This window comes from Macrotis lagotis, chromosome X, assembly GCF_037893015.1.
Source record: "Macrotis lagotis isolate mMagLag1 chromosome X, bilby.v1.9.chrom.fasta, whole genome shotgun sequence".
NCBI lineage: Eukaryota > Metazoa > Chordata > Mammalia > Peramelemorphia > Peramelidae > Macrotis > Macrotis lagotis.
Genome location: NC_133666.1, coordinates 381940153 through 381959117, shown reverse-complemented (window position 1 = coordinate 381959117; position 18965 = coordinate 381940153). Strand labels below are relative to the sequence as shown.

At 35.6% G+C, this 18965-nt stretch overlaps 1 protein-coding gene across 1 annotated transcript in view; it reads right to left on the bottom strand.

Moving 5' to 3' along the window:
- The window catches only part of CDH20 (cadherin 20), a 300334-nt gene extending 285060 nt beyond the window's left edge, over positions 1-15274 (bottom strand). The window contains exon 1 of the mRNA XM_074208681.1: positions 15095-15274. The gene's annotated coding sequence lies outside the window, so the exon portion shown is untranslated. The remainder of the gene's footprint in view (positions 1-15094) is intronic.
- Between the last annotated feature and the right edge of the window lie 3691 nt (positions 15275-18965).

Below are 18965 nucleotides of genomic sequence, written 5' to 3'. Positions count from 1 at the left end.
TCAAGGCCACTTTAAGGGGAAAAAATGAAGGTTGCCCCTAAGAAACAAAGTAAAAATCTAGAGGAAAATCTGTGAATAAAACATTAGTGTTCTAATCCTGATTCCACTTCACACACATATAAATGTTCTTCAAGTAAGAAATTGACATCGTGAAATGGTGCCCTGATGAGTAAATGTTATGGTAAGAAGCTCAGCAAGTCAGTTATTTTCGACATGTGCCTGGACTCGCTGTGAACATGAGGCACACAACTATTTCATTAAGAGCAGAAGACACCAATCATTGACAGCTGAGGAAACAGGCTTTGCTCTCAGCTCTGCAAGCATGGATCTTTGCAATGCCTCCTGCCTTGTGGCAAAACAACTACCCTGCAGTGAGCTGCCTAAGATGCTGTTTTAAGTCAGATGATAAGTGGCTTGACCCCCTCCAGCTCTAATCTTGATAGTTCCCAAGAATGCTAAACACTATGGACTTCAGCAAAGTCTAAAATGTTCACGGAAACATAAGGACTACAGGAAATAGCTAAAAATCTTTCTTGGCTTAGATGCTGAAACAGATTACCTATATAACTGATCAAAGTCATAAGATTTAATTTGTAGGTATAAAGTGTTTCTCAACTAAGTGTCAGCAAAATGTCTGTCTCCAGTGTTTTCAGACAAAATATTCCTAGAACTCTGTTTATGGCAGTGGTTTGAGTCAAGTTTATTTTATGAAGACAATTTGAAAAGCCAGGTAAACATTTGCAGTTTTTTGTAGCCTTCAAAAGCAACTTTTATTAAAGATATCTGTTTTCTAAACAAGTGTGATCAAGAGAACATTCCTGAATTCTGAATTCTTTTCTAGGTTAGACACCCTCATCTCCTTCAGTGGATCTCCATAGGTCATGAACTCAAAGCACTTCCTTGTTATGGTTCCACTCTTCTAGGAATTTTCTAGTTCAATAGTGTCAATAGTGCTTAGAACTCTGCACATAAAGAAAAAATTAAGATTATTTTATCCCCCTGTCTTTTGTAAACTAAAGACTTATGTTCTAAGGGTACAACCTACACAACATCTTTTGTTGTGCTAAAAACCAGTCTTTCCTACTTAATCAAATATGCATATGTTAAGTACCTATTCTGCACAAGTAAAAGGACTACAATGGAGATAAAAGTCATGGAAAATTAGCAGAAGAAACACATTTTGACTACTTGGTAATATATCACTCTTTATTGTAGTAAAAGATTATACAAATCTACATTGATCTAAAATACATAAGTTGTCCTTAGATCTTGAAGAAGATTCTATACGAAACCACAAATTGTCAGATTCTAAGGAAACATGGAATGACTTACAGGATCTGATGCTGAACAAAGGGAGTAGAACCATGAGAACAATTACATGTTTTTTGTTTTTTTTTAGGGTTTTGCAAGGCAAATGGGGTCAAGTGGCTTGCTGAAGGCCATACAGCTAGGTAATTACTAAGTGTCTGAGACCGGATTTGAACCCAGGTACTCCTGACTCCAAGGCTGATGCTTTATCCACTATGCCACCTAGCCACCCCGAACAATTACATGTTAACAACAACATTGTGAGATAAACAACTTTGATAGAAACAGCTCCTCTCAGCAGTTCAGAAAGCTAGGACAACCGTGTTAGACTGGTTATGGACAATATTATTCCCATCCAGAGGAAGAAAAACAAAACAAAAAACAAAATGACCCTTCAAAATCTGATGAATACTTTATAAAAAATATCGCTCATGTAACTCACTTAATCCTAATTCCTAAATGATTAATCTGTAAGCATGTTTATCAAAAATAAGAATGACCAAGAATGACTTGACTGTTTCACCACTGAGGATGGGGGTGGGTAGGAAGGGAGGGTGAAAGGAAATTTCTTATCAAACTTGGGAAGTTGATTTGTAACACAAGACTTGTATACATATCTATATTGAATGTCATCTTACTAGATTCTGGCCAATGTCACAATGTTGTTCTTAATGTTGCTAATAACAAATATTTTTGGATCTCAATTCTTTTATCCAGTTCAATGTTATCTGCAAATTCAATAAGCATGGTTTCTATACTTTTATCTATATCATGGATTAAAATGTTAAAATTCATAAGACCATGGACACACTACAATTTCTAAGCTTTCCATTTGGTCATTTTCATATTCATCTAATTTTGCCATTTTCCTACAAATATTTTCCACAAGAATATGAGGAGAAATTTTATCAGTTTAACACTTGTAGATGTTGTTGTGGCAGGAAGAGTTAGTCAGAACTAAACCATTTATGTTTTTTTAAACTCCATGTTGGGTAGAATTGAATCTTCCCAAACCTTTCTTATTTTCTCCCTGGAGAGTGATTTGGGAAGTGGGAAGGTCTTTTCTCTGACTTATTCTTTTTCTCTCTGGAGAGAAAAATGCCCTTTTGTACCAAGTAGCTCATTTTTAAGACTGAAGCAATATAATCACCTTCCAGTTCATGTGACATCTATCTCTATTTTATAAAATTTACATTAAAAGGAAAAAAAATTGTTCATTTGGTCACAGAGCTTCCAGTTAGGAAAAGTCAAAGCCATTTCAACAGCACATAATTGTAAGCTACAAGGAAAAAAATGGAAACATTTATTTAATATCTCCAGTGTATCCAGCAATGTATAAATATTATCTCATTTGATCTTCACAACCACCCTATTTAGTAAGTGCCATTATTATCTCATTTTATAGCTGAAGAAATTGAGAGAGAGGTTCCATGACTTGTTCATTAACAACCAGACAACTACATGGAGTATCTGAGGCTGGAAATGAACTATTTCACTCTTTCAATGTAGTGCTCTAGGGGCAACCCCCTTACTTTTGAGCTTCCATTTATGAATTGTCCTCTTCCATTAGAATGGAAGTTATTTAAGGGTGAGGACTGTCTTAATTGTATTTGTATCCCCATTGTTGGTTAATATGCCTGGCAGGCTGTATATGTGTGTGTTTGTATATATATATGCACATAAATACACATGCATGCATACATATTTGCATGTGTATATGTATATATCATATCTATTCTTATAAACATATAGAAAGAGGTTTTTACTCTAATATAATTTGAATTTTTATTTTTCTCTAGATTTTTTTCTCCAGGCTTCTTTATGTTTGAGGTAAAAATCTAGAAATGGGAAATGCATGTTTAGTACGAAAACATAGAATATTAGTGTCTGTTGCTGGACAAGCACAGGAAGAGGGAATGAAAGGTTTTTTTTTTTAAAAAAAAGACTTTTTTGGTTATTTTCCTTGTTTCATGAAGAGATGGGTGCAATCATCACCTTCAGTTTGAGTCTTAAGTTCTGAGGGACCCATAGAGGCCCATTGACCCTCTGGAATTTCTTCCTTCTCTACCAAAGTTCAACATTTCTTTCACTTTCCCCTTTCAGGCTCTTTCAGTTTAGTTCTTTCAGTCCCTAAGGGTTGGTTGGGGACACTCTGTCCCCACTGCTGTTGCTGCAGATGAAATTTTACAGTTCCCATTCCTTCTTTTCAGATCACAGACTGTGTGTGTGTTCCCTTAAGGACTCCCAGGAATGATTCAATATGGTAAAAGTCGCAAATGTCTGAACTACAAAACTGAGGATACCATGAATTTCATATATGAAGAAATAAGCTTACTCTGGCAAACCCTCTCCTAGATAAAATCAAGCTCATCCCTTGTGATTACTGCTTTCTTTTCTAGGTATGCACTAAGCATCTCATTATAATTAAGTACATCCTGGGTCTTGCTAGGAATTGAAGTCAAGTTCACTAGCCCAGAGTTTAAAAGAGGAAAACTTATTCTATTTTCTTTAAATTGTCTAGTGCCTCTTCCTTTCTCTATTACCTTTCAAAACATCTGTCTCATTTATCAGTTTTTTTTTTTAGCATCCTTTCCAAAATATGACTCCCAGAACTGACCACAATACCCTGACGGGTTCTAACCATGACAGTTCATAACAGAAGAATCTATGTATTCTATTTTAGATCTTGTGCTTTTCTTAATATCAGTTAGTCAGCTAGGAGGTACAGTGAATAGAATATCAGACCTAAAGTAAGAAAAAAATAAACATCTGAACCCAAATCTTGCCTCAGACACTTTCTAGCTGTATGACACAAGGAATGTGACTTAACCTCTGTTTGTCTCAGTTTCCTCTTCTGTAAAATGGGATAGTACCTGCCTTATTGGGTTATTGTGACAATCAAATGAGATAATAACTGTAAAATAAAACACAGCGCCTGACACATAATATGTGCTTCATAATTGCTTGTTTCTTCCTCTCCAATGTTGCTTTAGACATGTAGACTGACATTATTCATTTAACTTTTTTTGAATTTGGGTCCCACTAAACTTATTCATATGAATTGATGCATAATTGTCAAATACAATTTTTGTCTATTCACACTTTATCTTTTACTTTTTGAAATTGATTTTTGAGATATGTTGACTTTTATAACATTTTACAGTTATTACTACTAAATTCACTTTTATTTGATTTAGTCCAACATTTCATCCTGTTTAGGGATTTATTTTCAAATTTTGGATCCTTAATTTTTCTTCCAATTTCTTGTGAAATCTTTAACTGTGATAAGCATTCAGGCTATGACCCCAGAATTCTCCTACTGAGAAATCTCATCATCCTTCAAAATTGAATCAGGAAGGACTTATCAGAAGGATCATTGAAGGATATGAATTGCAATGCCTCCATAAAAGAAGGGGATCCAAGCCAGCACCTGTCTCTGCACTCTTTTGGACTTCTCCATCATGCCCTGTGCTCATATTTTCTTTCATTTCTTTCCCAAATACTAATTTTCAGCTTCCTTTTCCCCTCCATTATATTTTTAAGCTCCTTTAGGGCAAGGACTATCTTTCTATTTACTTTTTTGTAACTCCAGTGTTTAGCAATAATGGTTACTTAATAAATATTTATTGGTTAACTGAATTGACCTATGCCTTTTTACAAATCACTGATTGAAAATATTGAATAGCACAAAACATAAACAGACATAGGACATTCTGATGAAAATTTCCATTTAAGTTGACATTAATTTATTAGTGATTATTCTTTTTATCCAATTCTTCAATAAGTTTCATAAGGACGTATTTGTCTGCACTATCATCTATTCAATTTTTCTTTGTCTTGTCCACAAGGATAGCATGAAAGACTTTAATAAATGCCTTTCTGAAAACCAGGCAAACTGTTTCTATCAAATTCTTTTGATCCATCAGTCTGTCAAAAAAGGAAGTGTTGAGGTGGCTAGGAGGCAGTGGATAGAGCACTGGCACAGGAGTCAGGAGTACCTGAGTTCAAATCCAACCTCAGTTACTTAATTGCCTAGCTGTGTGGCCTTGGGCAAGCCAATTAACCCCATTTGTCTTGAACAAACCTTTAAAAAAAAAGGAAGTGTTTAGTCTTCTATGATATGTTCTTAATAATGTTACATAATTCTCTTCATATCAACTGTTTTTAAAATAATACTTTTGTAATACTCTTCTAGGAAGCCAAACCCCTTATAATTTCTTTCTCTTTTTAAAAATAAGGATATATGCTCTTCTTTAATCCTGCTGAATTTATCCTATTCTCCACTTTTTTTCAACGATCAGTGTGAACACTTCGGTAATCATATCTAAACAATTTATTTTTTAAAAAAATCTCTAAGATGTAAGTCATGTGAACTGCTGCTTTGAAATCCTCAAGGTCAGTTAGATGCTTTCTTTATTTATCTTGATTTTCAACTTCTTGTAGACATTGAAAATCTTGACTCTGACACCTTTTTCATGATCATCAAAAAGTAATTCCCTTTTTATGGACCTCAATATTCTCATTGTAAAATAGAGCAGTTATATTGTATCACTACTGAGATCTCTTTTTCTTCTAAGTACTGTTCCACATAAGTGAAGTTAAGCAAGACATCTTACATGCCATGCCTACAACATTCATTTATTCATTCAAGGAAATTCTTCTGTGTGCAAGGCATAGCATTGGTTATTAGAAAACAACAATATCATCTAATCCTGGTTTTACCACAAATGCCTTGTATAATATTAGGTATGTCAGCTAATTATTTTGAACTTCCATTTCTTTACATGAAAAATAGAGATAACAATAGCTTTACTTGCCTACCTAACAGGATTGGTATGAGAACCTAGTAAGATAATGTGGGTGATGGTACAATGAAGGACTCTATTAAGTCAATGACATATAATTTTAAATCATCTTGATTATAAGTAATTTGATTAGCAAATTCTTAGCTCTATGAAATATTCCATGAGGAACTGACAAATAATTTATTTTGTAATGAACCCTCAATGATTACTTTTTTCAAGTATATTTGTTATATTTTCAATTTCAGCTAAAGATCTCTGATAATTTGGTGGTGAAAGAATAACATTAATGCTAAAGCTGATTTTAATTAAAACATTTTTAATGTTAAAAATAAATTTTAAAAACATCAGCACTAAGATATTAGCATTTTATTGTTAGAAGATTAGAAGATTGTTATAAGATTTTTTTGTAATCCAAAATCATTGAGATGGATGTCTAAGATTATTAATTACAATAGAGATATAACCATAACTTCTTTTCTTCCTAAAATAAGAGCTAAAATAAATTGTTGAAAATGTTTATTTCTAGCTACTCCATAGTGTAGTGAAATCTCAGAAAGGAGTACTTTAGAGCTTATCTCGTCTAACCTCCCAATCCATGTAGGAAGGGGTCATCAAGTTTCTAAGTGAACACTTTTAGTGATGAGAATGTCAATACCTTAGATGTCAAGCAAGTGAAGCAAATGCCTAAATTAATAGTTTTAAATTATTTAAAATTTCAATGCACTGAGCTACAATTTTCCTTCTTACAGAATATTAGGTAAATTAGCTAATTTTTTTGAACTTGTATTTCTTTACATGGAAAATGGAGATGACTTGCATTGATTTTAGACTTGCATTCTATTAATCTTATGAAGATTAAAGTAAATTACTTAGCTACATAACAAGCCTTCAAAAATTAAAGGCAGATATTATGGGATCCCCATATCACCACAAATCTCTTCTGTTATAGACTATGTAGTCACTTTTTTCCCCAACCATTTTTTCATATGACATGGCTTTAAGATTCTGTACTATTCTGTCATTGTTCCCTGAAAACACTCTAGTTTGTCAACAATACTTAATATAGAGCAGCCACATTGAACTCAATAATCCTAGTGTGGTTTACACAGTGAGGTACCTTCTTTGGTGAGAATAGCACCTCCATATGCTAGGCACTATGTGCAAATGGAATACAAAAATCATGGTCTATTTTTAAAGAGGAAATCATCACACTTTGTTGACTCACCTGTACTCAATCCCCTCAGTTCAGTACCATTGAGAGAAGGAACCTGCATTAAAAATTGAAATACTATACAATATTTATGATATAGATTTACAATATCATCACATATTTTCAGGTGTTAATAAACTATACTTATATTAAACAATCAAATAACATTAATTGCATTCCCTTGTATTTGAACATCAATGAAGATAAAGATTATATACATATTTGCATATATATGTATATTTATATCATGTGTCTAAATAAATCATTTATCTACATCTCACAGGTATGTGAATGCACACACACATATGAGAATGTGACCATACCCACTACCTACAAATAAGGAAATGTAAGCTCTAAGAATATAATGAACATGAGAACTATACCACAGAAACCAACAATTTGTGCTTGTCGAGGCCAGTACTCAGTCTATGACCTTATGTGATGATAGAAATTCTCACTACTCCAAATGTTTGTTCAAAATGTTTTGTTAATTCAAAAGCAAGAGTTTTCATTCCCACATGTTCCTTGATGTCTTCATTATGATATTGCCATAATTATTCATATTAAACAACATTTGTTTTTGTTGAATTTAAAAGAACTTAAGTGATTTATTTTTGGTATCTGGTAAAAATAACATACCACAGCTGCAAAATAATTTTAAGGGATGATCCACCAAAGAATTCAAAGGAAGAAACATAGACTTTTGTGTATCAAAAGTGAATTATTCAGTTATAATGAAATATAACTTGTATATATACTTATTTTGTGTACATATTTATAAAACTTCAGAATATAAATTTAAAATCCTTACAAAGCATGTATAAAAAGATTTGAAGGGGTTTTTAAAATCATTGTTTGGATCTTTATTTATCAATCTGAAATGGGAAACTTTTAAAACTAGACTGGTCAAAATAAAAAAAATGTTGGCTACAGGGCAGAGAGGCTAAAATGATTTCTCCATGCTGTTTTGACCACAACGTAATTCTAATCTTTAAAAAAGAAATCTCACTGGGAACAAGAGATAATTGAATTTCCCTGCTAATTCTATCCTGGTTTTCTCTTGATTAGAAACTTCCAATTATGTCAACACATTACACCATGTGCCATCCATCCACTAGGAAATACACAAGGGTCATCTTTTCTTTGGAACTTAGGACACATCTGAAAACAAAGAAGAAAAACACTAAAAGGCCAACACCTTTGCCCATTTTTTCCTTCAGTTCCTTTTGAGTCTTATTCAAATTTTTGAATGTTTTATTAATATTGATTATTTTAATTAAAGGATATAGGAAATGGAAGATTAAATAACTAATAACCAGCATATTGTATTTGATATTAAAGGAAACTAAGGGTTAACTTTTTGTTGTCTTGACAGGTGTTCTGCACAAAATATTGTAGTCACATATTGTAGGGTCTGACCATGTAACCATATGACAAACAAACTCCTCTAGTGACAACCAGATGTAGGCATTGCCATGGAATGAAATTATCATTTTATTAATTACCCTTTAATTAGTTGATACAGCAGAGAACATGCAGTAATTTAGTCATAATTGGCTTGACTAAGAATCAGTATTTAAAGGGATGGAATTGGTTTCTAAGATTACTTGTTATGAATAACAATTGTCTGTGACAATGCAGTTTTATTATGGTGATGTAGTGTGCATTTCAAACAACTTCTCTGTACAATGGCATATTCAGCATTTAAGTACAACTCAATGAAAAAAATTCAAACAGGGGTTTGTAACTGAAGCAATCATTTCCTACTGTCCCCTGACACTCTAATACTAATGATTATGATTTTCACTGTCAGGGCCACATCTCTCTTGCTTTTCATCATTTAAAGAGCAATCTCCCATGAATGTAGCTAGTAACAAAATGTAGCACTGAGAATAGTGTAAAGTCTTTTGAATTTGCAAGTTTAATTAGATAAAGGTTTGATTTACAACAAAATATTTAGGATTCTGTGATTGTCTTATTAGTGGATTTCAAAAAGTAGAAGACTTGTTTTTGCCTTCAAAGAGTTTGGAAAATGAATCAGATTCTTGATTTTCAAAGATGTTGATGAAATGCAAGAATCTCTTGTGTCTTAGGGTTGTTCTTACCATCTTTTCCTTTTTCATATAGTAAAGGACGAGACCAATGCCACCTTTCACTTTGGGGTGTCATTTTTCCTGTACAATTCTGCCCTCTCTGGAAAGTGTTGCTGTCACTTTGCCTACTTTCTTCTCAGTGCCTACATTGCCAGCATAGGGATATATTCATATACCAAATACTTACATCTTTCATAATTCATTCTGAACTCTTTATGATAAAAAATACTATGAAGCTGGATTCACCATTTATATATCACAAAGAACTTTTAATATACTCATGTTCCTAAAATTGAATTGATGCATATATATAAAATCAAGAATGTTTTTCAATAGATAGCACTTGTTCTAGAGTATGAGTTTGACAGTTTGTTTTCAAAGACCACTTAGTAAAACATGAGTAGCAATGAAATGAGGGCACACTAATTTTTCTATTAGAATAGTGTATGACTAGAATTTAGTATGGCAACATGTTTTAGCATTTTTAATTACAATCAGCAGTGGGTATAACTTGGTCTTTGGAGATTGTTATTTTGCTAATTGTTATATGTGTACTTTTATCCTTCAACAAAGTATTTTGCCTTCTTGCTTATTCTCTTTTTGTGTTAGATGAAAGAATGTGTAATTTTCTCAAATTTTGTACCTTCCGTACAAAGATAGGAAATATGCTTCAAGAATCAAAGATAGGACAATTTTTTCCTTATACTTCCCTTACTATCAATTTTTTGGCATTGGCATTGGCAGTCAATTCATCTCTCCCAATATCAAAGGAATTCATTCTCAGAAGAATTAGGATTTAGCACCGACACTTAAAGATATTATTTTTGTTGATTTAAAGTTTAGTACTTTGTGCCAATAAGTTTATATATACAAATAAAAATTATATATATATATACATATATATATATATATATAAATAGGCCATAAAATTCTTCATTTTCTTCTTTCTCTTCTTCTGCCTCAAAATGCTTATGCTTTGAAAGCTCTCCATTTCTCTTTCTGTCCATTTTCAACTTTCAATTCTTCATAGCTTATATAGGTAAGAATCTTTGGCAGTCGCATCTTAGCTATCTCATAGTTAATATCAATGTCATAATCATAGCTGATAATGGGATTATGTTAAGCTAATTTTACCACTTAAAGCACCTATTTTTTTTTTTGGTCACTAAAGCCTGTAGAAGAATTTTAATGTAGAAGAGTAACTGCTACAAGCAATTTCTTCTGGAGTTAAAAAAACACATGCAAAAGAAAGAATTTATTACTAATAAAATATTATATAGTTGTTTGAAAATTGTTTAAGCAACATTATAAATCATACAGTTTTTTTATTCCTGCTGAACTGGTGTTAAAGTACAAATATAGCTAAAATTCATTAATTACTCATAGTTGAAAATTTTCCATCATGGAAATAAGAGCAAAAAAACAGGAAGCCCAAGTATCCTAAACAGAGCCACTCTCACTTAACTATGCCCAGACTGAAACTTGGAGGGAAAAATGGCAGAGAAATAGCTTAATTCCATGTGACCATTTTGTATGTATACTGCCTTTTAAAACAGACCAGGGCTCATTTGAGCTTTTCTAAAGTACTTGTAGAGTAAAACAAGTGAAGATAAAAGTGATAAATGTTACTTTTCTATTTTTCCTCTCACTCTTGTTTTTTTTTTTACTGTGCACTAGTGATTATAGCACTGCCAGATCAGAATGAACAATTAACTGTCTAATTATTCTAGTCACACCAACCCACAATGAAATCTTTATTCAGTGTTTACAGCGATCTTTGGCAGAGGCTGTCTTGCTGTTTCTAAACTAAGAAAAACTGCACCCTTTGGCTCGTCTCAGTATCAGCTGCCTTGGTTTCAGCATTGGATGCCAATAATCAGCCTTCTTTTTCTTCCAAAGTGGGCATTTTTTAGGGTGAAAAGACCTATTCTCATCATCCCCCCATATATTGTGACTGATTTATGTTCTATCCATTGGGCCTCTTCCTTCCGTATCTTTTTACATTTTTCCTCACTCCATAGAGCAACACCCGGCAAAACCCATTTTAGATCCAACATTGTAAAAATATTTAACCAAACATTGCCCACAGCTATCAGGAAAAGAAAAATACCACTATTGGTTTATTTGTAGAGAAAACTCAAGGGAATCACTTCTACTCTGCCAAACTACTCCTTTTCTAGCTCAAAGGTGTTCAATAACTTCTCCACCAGGGCATAATATATCTACTTTTCCTTAGCACATTTTTCAATGACTTGTTTTATTATTTAAAACTATTTACTCAAACCCATAGACAGTGGCAGATCTTCATAAAGTTTGAGTATTTAAAAAAAATCCTCACAGGGATGTGTGAAAAGTTTATTTTTCTTGTTAGAAAGAAAAGAAAGGGGGAGGGGTTCCATTTCACCTAAGGCAAACATGTATAAATAATAACTTGTCTGTCTTTAGTGAAAATTACTTGCCAAAGTTCACTCTTGATATGCTGACAAAACCAGAGTTGAACAGAAAACAGCAAAACTTTAGGTGACCTCCTTTTGGAAAGATATTGAAATAACATTTTTGGATTTGGGGGTTTAGAGAGAGAAAATGATGATGACCCCTTCTATCCACTGAGCATCCATGGTGCAACACTGCTCCAAACCATTGAGTATGAGTTTTCTGCTATCCTGGGATGCTACCTTCCTCTTTACATGTAGCTGTACTTTAGTCCGTGCATTTTCTATACTTTCAGTGACCAGTGGTTACCACATTCACAAAGCTTTTCAGGGAAGAACTGGGTCATAAAATTTTACAGGGGAGAAAGCTGGAGAGGGCGTTTCAGTAGTATAAACATTGATTAAATCCCCCAGAAAATCTCCCCAAATGAAAGTTAATATTTCTCCAAGTATGCACGAAAATGTCAAGAATGCTAAGTCATTTTTATGTTTGTAATATCTTTTTCCATTTTAATTTTATACTGTCACATGACATGCATACTAAAAATGAATGTCTTTAACCCCAAGTGTAGCAAACTTGTCAGGAAGTTCTTCATGGACTGGAAAAGATGGATTAAGCCATTTTCAAGAATGCTCAAAATATTTTTGATACAAAAATCTCCTTACTTTATTTCAGCATATCTTACAATAGTCCTATTAGAAAGGAAAAGATTGTTGAATATATTTTTCAAATAGGAGAAAATTCAAACCCTTACAGAGAAAATTACTTGCCAAAGGTCACTCTCAAAGTCAGTGACATAAGAACAAAGTAGAACCTAGTGTTCTAGCTCTGGTTTACAGTCTTTTATACTTTATACCCACTGTGTTTTTTTTATTCTTTCTTTCTTTCTTTCTCTCTTTCTTCCTTCCTTCCTTCCTTCCTTCCTTCCTTCCTTCCTTCCTTTCTTTCTTTCTTTCTTTCTTTCTTTCTTTCTTTCTTTCTTTCTATCTTTCTTTCTTTCTTTCCTCTTCCTTCCTTCCTTCCTCCCTCCCTCCCTTCCTTCCTTCCTTTTCTCTTTCTTTCTTTGATACAGTCTTTCTCTCTTTATCTCTCTTTCTCTCTTTCTTTCTTTCTTTCTTTCTTTCTTCCTTTCTTTCTTTCCTTCCTTCCTTCCTTCCTTCCTTCTTTCTCTCTCTCTTTCTCTCTTTCTTTCTTTCTTTCTTTCTTTCTTCCTTTCTTTCTTTCCTTCTTTCTTTCTTTCTTTCTTTCTTTCTTCCTTTCTTTCTTTCATTACAAATCTCTGGGAAGGAGTTTCATAAACTCATTGGGAAGGACCTGGAAACCTGACCTCAGCTCTGGCCACCTTACTTAACTTTAATGCTTTGCTCTTAGGACCACCACTACTCAGACTCCATTCCCCTTGTCTTATATTTCTGCTATATATATGCACACACACACACACACACACACACACACACACACACACACACACACATATATATGTATATAGACACCTATCTATCTATAAATATACATATATAGGTATATTTGTGTGTATACATAAACACACAACATATATACTTGCATGAAGGTGTGTGTATATCTATCTCTATCTCTATCTCTATCTCTATCTCTATCTCTATCTCTATCTCTATCTCTATCATCTCTATCTCTACATATACATCTATATATGAAGTATAGTCCATGAAGAGCTGCAAGGAATCTCTAGAGACAAGAAGCTGTAGGTCCAATTTACAGACTTCCTTCTGTATTTTCAAGCAAAGCTCACTATGCCTAGTGAGCATGCCCAGTTGGACTGCAAGAGTCACAGTGACCCTTTGGTAAAAATTCCACTTCTCTGATGTTGAACTGAGGGGTGAAAGGAGAAAATAAAAAGGAACAATATTATGGGTCAACTATCAGTAATGGAAATGATTTAGGAATCCAATGAGGTATGGCAGGAGCTGGGGACAAACAGTTTTGGAAAAGTATCATTATAACAGTTTTAACTTTACCTTTGTTGAAAGAACGTGAACTCTGAGTAAATATGAATATACTCAGGGACAATTTGCACCAATGGTAGATTTACTAACAGCCTGAGGACAAATGGACAGGGGTGGGAGTGAGGAGGGACGCTAGATGGTGTCTTTAGAATGTTGTGTGCAGGTATGTTTATTTGATAAAATTAAGAGCCCACTTGGTACTGTTCTCCCCAATTTTCCCATCCCTGATCTTCTGGTCGTCGCCTCGGGTTCGGGCTCCAGAACAATACGCTTTCTCGCCTTCCCAGGTTTTCCTCCCTTTATTCGCCTCTCAGTACTTGAGATAACCTGGAAAAACGCTCCAGCGTCTGGGTCTGGGAGGGCGGTATAATGAGCACTCGCATGCTTGATACCCACGGCGGATTAGCTTTTGTAAACCTGAAAGTTTCCCATTAAGCCCTCCACCCCAACTGCTACCTGGGAGACTTCTTGCCGGGAGCACGGTACAATAGTAGGGGGAGTTTGACGATGTCCGACAGGTGACTCGCAAGTGGAGAGTTCATGACAGACCCGTCTTGTCTCTCCTCATCCAGCCCAGTCCAGCTCAGGAAAGAGATAATGGGGGTAGCTTCGTAGCCCCCAAACTCAAGGAACCTGATTTAGCAGGCAGCCCCCAAAGATATCTTGCTTCCTGCCTTGGCCCTTCCACTTATTCCTAGGCTTAAAGTCGCATTCCTTCTGCCTTCTTTGAGCCAGGGAAATCCTAAATGTGGTTCTGCCCAGGAACTCTGCTGCTCATTGCTCCTCCAGCGAGCAGAACAGAAACACTGCCGCCAGATGGGAAAGTTGAGGTCAGAGCCCAGATGCCTCCCTTTTGCCAGCTCCCAGGACAACGGGAGCCCAAGGTCGCTTATCTACCCCGGACCAACCCTGTGTGCCCATCCGGACCCTGATTTCCCCTCCTTCCACCCTGCACTCGAACAGGTAAGGGACAGCCTAGATCGTGGTCTCTACCCCTCCCCACCCCCCAAGTAAAAAAGCGCTTTAAAATACTTTTTTAAAAAATTCTTTAAAATCGAAGTCACCAGAAAGCAACGACCACCTGCCACCTCACAACCTTTGGAGCAGTCGCGGTAGCCCCAGCTCAGAGTGGCAGGCGACGAGAGTAGCTCCCCCCGACCCCGCACCCAGACGCGACCTCCTCAGCCCCCCACCCACGGGGCGCGGCGGTGTGAGGTGACCATTCCGCTGCCCCGACCCCCGGGGAAGCCGCGACGACGTTACCTCTCCCAGGTAGCGACTCCCCGGAAACCTTCAGTCCCGGCGGCTCGGAGGCTCCCTCCCCGGGCGCCCAGGTCTCTTCACATCACTGCACCCGCCACGGAGAACTGTCTCTGGGAAGTCCGTTCCCCTGTTTCTTCCTTCCTCTCCGTCTCTGTCTCTTGCTCTCCTTTTCCCTCTCTTTCCCTGGCTTCACTCCTCCCCGCCCCCACCTACCCACTCCACCAAAAGTGTCACCGCCTCTCTCCCTTCTGTATCTTTCCAAAGTATCTGCTGAGGTCCCTCAAGAGTTAGAACGAAATTTCCCAACTGTCCCCCAAGCCCTTCAGCGCCCCAGTCGCTCCCTTCTCCTGTCTTCAGATGCTCAACAGGGGGATGGTGATACAGAATGGTCCAGGTCAGATCTTCCGGAGCTGGGCTGCAGAGACCACTTCTTCTCCCTTGCTTTTCCCTAGTCTAAGTGGCTGCTGCCTGCTGCTGCCACTGGTACTCATTTTCCTGCTCATGAATATTCTGACAGAGCCTAATGCTGTTGAAGTAAATTGAATTAGCCAATTGGTGCCAGGAATGTGCGCTCCTTCCTTCTGAGGAGCTGTCTTGGAACACCACCAGATGAAAGCAATTAGTGTCCAGTTGGCACCCTGCAGTTTAGACACACTAGTGAGAGGCAAAAATGGGTTAATTCTTTAGTGTTTAGATATTGAAAGTAAGTGCATTTCAATGCGTAAACCTCTCTATGGTCTGGAAGAATAAGAGGATTTGGAAGTGGGGAGAGAAGCTGGGGATGGGAGTGGGAAAGTGTTTGTTATCCAGACCTATCAGTCTATCCAGCTCTCTAGCTCGAGCAACATAGAAGTTTCACTGTTCTAAACCATAGTTCTGGAGGAGGCAGCTGAGAGGGCAGGATAGAAAAGGACAGGCAGAGATGATGAGTGAGGAGATGAGAATAAAGCAGAGTTCAAGCCAGAATTGAATATAGAAAGGACTAGAGTGATTTAGAGAACGGAAGGGGAAGACAGGAGAGTGGGAGAGACACTAAGAAAAAGTCTCACAGAATACTTTTAAGTATTTTCCTAAACATTCAAGTTTCCTTTCACTGTTAGCTAACAGTCTCCTTGACCATATAGCAAGTTTAATGTGTGGGAGCCTGCAGCTTCTCTACTTTTAAAATAAATACACATCAACTTTCTTATAGAACATCCATTTTTTTAAAGTAATCATGATAAAAAAATGAAGATCATAATGATAGTGATAAAATTATTCCTCTGTCTCTCTAAAAAAAAGCTAATAGAACATCCCTTCTTCTTTAGGAAGATAAGGTAAGATGACAAACTTCCAAGTTCCTCTTTTACTTTTCTCCTTAACCAATTTTTGTTTACCCCCATCAGGTTTCTTTCCTTTTAGAATTAGTTCAGAGATTAATTTTTATCTTTTTTGCCTATCTTCTCTCTTTATCCACCGGACTTTACTTAACCTGATCTTACTACTGGTTGTGATCATGTGAACTGTTTAGTTTACCCACAAGTTAGCATAGTTTATCAAAAGTAAAGGTCATATGATCATAGATGTAGCACTGGAAAAGATGTCAGAAGTCATTATTTCAAGTTTTCCCTTTTACAGCAGAGGGAACTGAAGCTCAGGGAAGTTAAATAATTTTTGGGGGGTCATGAAAGTAGAAAAAAATGAGAGGTGGTATTTGAGCCCATTCTTTAAATACAGAGGCATTACTCTTTCTCTTCGACATTACCTACCTTTCATTTTGTTTAATCATTCGATTCATTGCTGGAAGATTAGAATTATCTAAAATGTAAATCTTGTTGGCAATTAAAACTTCAATTTGGATAGAAAACTTTTTTTTGGGGGGGAAGCGAATGTGTCTAGATTTTGTAGACAGAGGATATGTATCTTGGTTTGAATTTTTCTTCCCTGAAAATTAAAGAACTATCTTAATGGGACATTGCCTAAAGGATATTTCAACTTTAGTTTAGACATCTGAATGTTCATTAATTTTTTTGTTTTCTTCCCAAAATCTTAGGGTGTTCATCAAAACTCCTTCTGTGACTATCTCAATGACTCTCTTGGACTTTAATGCAAGTGTCTCCTCCAAGATCCACACTAGAATTTATAAATGTTTATAGAACATTTCAAAGTAGAACTGAGCTCACCATAGCCCAAAACAGAACCTTTTATCTTTTCCCTCAAGGCCTTGTCTTCCTTCTGTTTTCATTATTACTGACTGTCATTATCAAATACCTTATCCTCCTTGTTCAGATCATTTCTGTAATCTCTGATTTCTCACTTCTGATACTGAATAGGTTGCAATATTCTATTGATTCTACTACTACACTTTATCATATCCCTTACTCCTACTCCTTTTTCAACCCTCCTAGTAGAAACATCACTTAATTCATTTAAACTTCCATAGACATGCAAGGGCAGTGAAGCCAGAAGTCAGCAGTCAGACTAGAGTAAGAAACAGATGAATAGAAAGATGAATACAATAATCCTGTAAAAATAGCATCACATGAACAAAATTGAATAAGAATGACAAGGTCAGTGAAAATATCTTTTTAACAATGTTGGGAGAACAAAAGGTCCATAAGGATTAGGGGCAGTCTTGATGGTAAAGAGAACAATAATAAATCTGGTAGAAGATAGAACTACTCAATTTTTATTTTGTACCTATTTTCTCTTAAAATAATTAATGTTCCTTGATTGTCTCCAATTTAAAAAAATGAAAAGAATATCATCATACTATAAAAGACAAAGCAAAATATGTTAATATCAACATAAATCCAAGATATACAAGAGAGAATCTCATTGCCCTTGAGGAATTCAAGTGACTTGGCCATGATAACTTGTATCCTGTATGTTCCAGGGAAAAACTGACAGATGTGATTACAGAATCTTGTGAGTAATCTTGAATTATTATGTTAGATGGTTGTGGTATTAAAATCAGTTAGCAAATTATCTTTGATTAAAACCTTGGTATGGGCTGGGCACTGTGATAAGTGACAGGAATACAAAGAAGGACAAAAAAAAGAGTCCCTCCTTTCAAGGAGCTAACACTTCTTGTGGGGGCTATAACAAGAAAATAACCATGTATATGTTATATATATTATATATATATATATATATAATATATATATATACACACACACATATATATATATATATATGTGTGTGTGTGTGTGTGTGTGTGTGTGTGTGTATACTGTGTGTATACTGTGTGTATATAACAGCTAACACCTGTATATTTATCTATCGATCTGTCTGTCTATTTATATATCTATCAGATAATCAGAAAAGTAAGAGCACAAGCATTTAGGGAAATCAGGAAAGTATTTTCATAGAATATAAGGTCTTAGCTGTTAACTGGAAGGAATCAAGGAGGCAGAGATGAGAGAGGAGATGTTAATGAAAGGTGAACAGCCAGTGAAAATTCCAGGACTCTGAAGATGGAGTGACTTAAAGGGCGAAGTGTCACTGCATTACAGAGTGCATGATGGGTTGGAGGAGAGAAAGTTAAAATTTGAAAAGATAGGAGGGAAGCTGGCTCTGAAGGACTTTAAAAGCTAAACAGTGGTTTGATTTTTGATCATAGTCACAATAGGGAGGCACTGGAATTTATCGAGAAGGGGAATGGTGGTGGCATGATCAGATCTCATTTTAAGGAAATTTATTTGATAACAGAGTAATTGATGGATTGTAGACAGAAGACTATGGATACAGAAAGACCAATTAGGCTATTGCAGGATTTTAGGTGTGAGATAATGAGGCCTCCACCAGGTTGGTACTATTTTTAGAGTAATAGCACTTGGCCATTGGCTAATTATGGGGTGTGAGAATGAATGAGTAGAGGATGATACTTAGG